We start from the raw sequence: 5,871 nt of genomic DNA, 5'->3' as shown, positions 1-5,871 counted from the left end.
TCTATTTAATTATACAGCCCATGTCCTCTTCAATTTTTAAATACGGTAGTTGAGCTCTAGAATTGTCGGTTTCATTCAATTTCATCATTCTTTATTTCCAATTGCTTCAAATGGGCTCGTCACTAAAGACAATAAAAATAGCCCAAGTTAAGTAAAAATTAATAATTAAACGACATAAACGTTTAGTAAAATGGCATAAATAAATGCACAAAATACACTTATCAAACACTCTCAAACTTAAACCTTTGATCGTCCTCGAACACAATCATAACCTAGATAACAACAAACATGCAAAAATATTTAGTTGGACAGTCTAACTTTTTACCTCAGAATTTGAGATTGCGGTATTAAATCTACAAATTGCTTCAAAGTCACAATACCAAACCAATATCCACTCTTCCAATGCAAAATCAACGTGAGTGTGTGAAAAATTAAGTTGACATTAAAGAATTCACAAGTTGTTTCAATTTCTAACCCTCTATAGTCAAATATATCCTTTCATCTCTCGTAAGATTCACACACCCCCAAACTTGTTCTTTTTTCACTCTTTTCCTAGTGTGTGATCTAAGGTTGAATTTTTCATTACTATCATCATCCTCTCCAATTCAAGTAGACGTCACTAATTGCAAGTCAACACCTTAATGAACAAGGATTCTCCAATTATTTGATTGATTCGACAGTCAAGACTCAACTAGGCTAATTATCATTCATTGAAAGTCAAATTTTCTCGAACAAGTGTTAGGACTTAACAAGCATTTAGTGCAGTTTTATTTTATTTATTATTATTATTATTATTATTTATTTATTTATTTTTTTTTTGCATTCCCTCTTAAGTTTTCTAGATAGGAATGTTAAAAAGGCTCAATGGCTCGGGCAGCCCGCGGCCCGGTTCGGGGCTGGGAGCAACGGAGCTGAGGTTCGGGCCGAGCTCAAGTCGGATCGCGAACCTTTAAGGAAAAAAAAAAGAGGCAGCAAATGAAAGGCAGAATTCTGCCTTTAAAAAGGCAGCAATTCTGCATTTTAAAAGGTAGAAAAGGCAGCAAACGCTATCTTTCAAGGCAACGAAATGAAAGAAAAAAATAAATAAAAAGTCAAGGCAGCCCAGAAAAAATCAAGCCAGCCCAGCTCGACTCGAAAAAATCCAAGCTAAAAGCTCGAGTCGAGTTGAAATTTTTTGACCGAAAAAAGCTCGGCTCGGGCTCGTAAAAAAGCTCGACCATTTTAAACAAGTCGAGCTCGAGTCAAAAGTTTTAGGCTCGGGCTTGGCTATGCTCGACTCGTTGACATCCCTATTTCTAGATGACCCATGTAGTAGACTTTAGGTCGATGACTCCCAAGTCAGACGACTTTCAGGCACCAAATTTTTAAACACCCCTATAGGCTTAATAACCCGAGTCAAAAAGGCTTTAAAGAGAATAGTTATTTTATTTTATTTTTTTCAAGGGCAACTTCATCTTTGATTGCTTTCTATATGATCGCTATAGCGAGTTTTAGGCCGATGACTCCCAAGATGACTTTAGAGCATCAGGTTTTAAGATATCCTTGCATGCTTAATTGCTCAAGTCATAAAGGCTTCAAAGAGAAGTTTTAAATTTTAAAATATATGTTTTGATTAGTGCAATGCCCTTTATCATACACCTATTCAAGAAAACTGACCTCTAACTCAAGACTTTCACCCAATTTTATCTTGTTCACCGCAGACAATCCACACAATTTTTATCTTTTTCATACAAGGAATCCCTGGCCACATCCGTATCTTTCTACAATAATAAAATCACCCCAAACTCTGCTAAATTTGGTCTAAGGATAATTAGTTTAGTATGGTTGGGGTAAAGCATCTATATCCAACTAAATCAACCTATCAAGGGCATGAAACGACTCATTTCATCATAATGTGAAACTCAATTCTAATGTGCGAATAATATCAACTTTTGCAAGGTTAAACTTCAATTAATCTAGTATGTAACATATCCACAGTTCATAAATCAATACTAAATCTCAAATTTAATCATCATTGTTGACCTAAACTTTCTAACCCACACAAGCACACAACTGAATAAAAGAGGTTTTTTTTTTTTTTTTTAATTTTCAATTTTTTCTAGCTAAAACAAACACTAAAAAAAAATACGAAAAACAAAAATTAAAATTTTTTTTTCACCCCCAAACTTAAAATCGACATTGTCATCAATGTCATAAAATATAAATAAGCACATAAAGGGGTAGGGGAGAAAAGGAAGAAGGTACTCCCCAAATTTTTTGTTGAATGTGTGAGGCCCTATGTGTGACAACTAGCAAATTTTCCATTATGCTTTTCCCTTGGTTTATGTTGGTTTGAGTGTTCCGCGACGTCATCTTCCTGCATAAAGCAATTCAAATCAAACATGCAAATAACCTAAAATATGTGTTACTTAGCCCAAACAATCAAAATACCAACAATAAATTAAATGGTCTAAGGGGAGTATTAAGGATGGTGATACCCTACAAAATAAAACGTGCATAAATCTAATGCAACCTAGTAATCAAAACAAATCTATATATTATGCGATGCAGAAGGCAAATAAAAGGGTTAGAAGATTGGGTTGCCTCCCAATTAGCGCTTAATTTATAGTCTTTAGCTAGACTGTCAGATCGATCATTTTGGGTTGTGAAGTTAGGTAAGTGACTTCTCGTCATCAAAGTCACCGCCCTAATATGCTTTCAACTGCTGCCTATTTACTTTGAAGGTTCATTTTATCTCGTGAGTCACTTCAACTGCCTCATGTGGAAAGACTTGAACAACTGTAAATGGACCAGACCATCTAGAACGTAATTTCCCAGGAAAAAGTTTCAACATAGAATTGAACAACAATACTTTTTGACCTGAAGTGAACTCACGCCTCTGGATGTATTTATCATGCAATTTCTTTGTCCTTTCTTTGTAAATTTTTGCATTCTCGTAGGCATCCATTTGAAATTCATCTAACTCATTCAACTATAGCATCATCTTATCTCTAGCTGCTGTTAGGTCTATGTTTAATTGCATTACTGTCCAATATGCTCAATGCTCCAATTCCACTGGAAGGTAATAGGCTTTTCCAAATACAATGCGATATGGTGACATGCCTATTGGTGTTTTGTAGGCAGTTCTGTATGCCCATAATGCATCGTCAAGTTTTCGTGACCAATCAGTTCTTGAGCTATTCACCGTCTTCTAGAGAATTCTCTTTAGCTCCCTATTTGACACTTCCAACTGGCCACTTGTTTGGGGGTGATAAGGTGTAGCAACTCGATATTTTACCCCATATTTTGCTAATACTGATTCCAAAAGCTTGTTGCAGAAATGTTTACGGCCATCGCCAATGATAGTTCAAAGAGTGCTAAAGCGCAAGAATATGTTCTTCTTCAAAAATTCACAACCACTCGAGCATCATTAGTTGGTGCTGCTACTGCTTCTGCCCATTTCAATACATAGTCAATTGTCACCAAAACGTACTGATTTTTATAAGAAGAATGAAATGGTAACATAAAATCGATCCCCCAAACATCAAAGAGCTCCACTTCCAGAATCGAATTCAAAGGCATCTCATTCTTTTTGGAGATCGTCCCTGTACGTTGGCATTGATCACAGTGTTTCACATATTCATGTGCATCCTTAAATAGTGACGATCAATAAAACCCTTATTGTAAAACCTTCGCCGTTGTCTTATAAGACCCAAAATGCCCAACATAAGCAGAAGAGTGGCAACGCTCCAGAATTTTAGAGACCTCTTCATTTGGTACACACCATCGGATTATTTGATCAGCACCCCTCCTGTATAAGATGGGATCCTCCCAATGATAATACTTCAACTCTGAAAAGAACTTCTTCCTTTGGTGTTATGTAAACTTAAGAGGAAGCACATTACACGTTAAGTAGTTTACTATGTCCGCACACCATGGCCCACTATCAACTACAAAGATACGCTCATTTGAGAATGAATCTTTTATATCACCCTCGTCTTTCTGTTCTGCTTGTTCAAGTCTTGAAAGATGACCTGCTACCACATTTTTACATCCCTTTTTGTCTCGGATCTCCAAATCAAACTCTTGAAGGAGTATCCACCGAATCAACCTCGGCTTCCTATCCTTCTTAGACATTAGATATTTCAGGGCCACATGATCTATGTAGACAATAACCTTTTGTCCCATGAGATATGGTCTGAATTTATCGAAGGCAAACACAATGGCCAATAGCTCCTTTTCTATTGTTGCATAATTCAGCTGTGCCTCTATCAAAGTTTTGCTTGCGTAGTAGATAACATGGAGAATTTTATTCTTTCTTTGACCTAATACTGCCCCCACTGCATAATCACTAGCGTCGCACATCAGTTCGAATGGCAGGTCCCAATCTGGTGTAGCTATAACTGATGTAGAAATTAACTTTTCTTTCAGAGTGTTGAACGCTATCAAACACTCTTCAGAAAAGTTGAATGGGGTATCCTTTTCAAGCAAGTTACAGAGCGGCTTTGTGATTTTAGAGAAATCCTTAATAAACCTCCTGTAGAACCCTGCTTGGCCGAGGAAGCTACGTACTCCCTTAACTAAAGTTGGTGGAGGAAGCTTCTCTATCACCTGAATCTTTACTTAATCCACTTCGATACCATTTGCTAAAATCCTGTACCAAAGTACTATTCCTTCATATACCATGAAGTGGCACTTCTCCCAGTTTAACACCAAATTTGTTTCCTCACAACGCCGTAAGACCATTCCCAGATTTGAGAGACAATTTTCAAATGATGAACCAAAAACTAAAAAGTTGTTCATGAAGACTTCAATAATTTTCTCCATCATATCTGAAAAAATTGCCATCATGCATCGCTGAAATGTGGCAGGTGCATTGCATAACTCGAATGACATCCTTCTGTATGCAAAAGTACAATAACGACATGTAAATGTAGTATTCTCCTGATCTTCTAGAGCTACTGCAATCTGATTGTAACCTGAATACCCATCCAAGAAACATTAGTGTGAATGCCCAGCTAGTGTCTCCAACGTCTAATCGATAAAGGGCAAAGGAAAGTGGTATTTTCTAGTTACATTGTTCAGTTGTTTGTAGTCTATGCATACTCTCTATCCCGTGACTGGTCTAGTCGGTATCAGCTCATTGTTTTCATTCTTTACCACTGTAATACTTCCTTTCTTTGGAATAACATGGATTGGACTAACTCACTTGCTATCAGAAACCAGATAGATGATGCCTGCATTAAGGAGTTTTAATATCTCTGCTCGCACAACGTCCTTCATGGTGGGGTTCAATCTGCGCTAATTTTCTACTATTGGCTTATACTCTTCTTCCATCAAGATTTTGTGTATGCATATTGATGGACTGATTCCTCTGATGTCTGCTATAGACCACCCAATGGTTGTTTTGTGTTCCCTCAAGACCCTTAGTAATCTCTGTTCTTCTAATTCTGTCATCTCGTTTGCAATAATCACAGAGAGCGTAGATGACTCTCCAAAATATACATACCTCGGATGTGATGGCAATTACTTGAGCTCAAGAATTGGTGCTTTCTAAACAGAAGGCAGTGGTTTACTTGGTCCTGAACTAAGTTCCCCAAACTGTCTTCTGCTGATGGGTGGAGCAGATTCCATAATGTAAGAGATCTGACTTATCTCTTCAACTGCTGATGTTTTATCTTATGAACGTACAAGAAGATTCTCCAAGTAGTCTTGAAGATGCTCAAGAATGAAAGTCTCTTCCACAGTCAAATCCACCCTATCAATGCGCAAACAACTATTTGATTGTGTAGGATACTTTGTAGCGACTAGAAAAAAAATGTGTTTTGTTTGGTTTCAAATAAAATTTTCTTATAGGACTCAAATATAATTTGGGTTATATTATTATGTTAC

Source organism: Olea europaea, chromosome 18, assembly GCF_002742605.1.
Source record: "Olea europaea var. sylvestris chromosome 18, O_europaea_v1, whole genome shotgun sequence".
NCBI lineage: Eukaryota > Viridiplantae > Streptophyta > Magnoliopsida > Lamiales > Oleaceae > Olea > Olea europaea.
Note: the sequence above shows the minus strand (reverse complement) of the source record.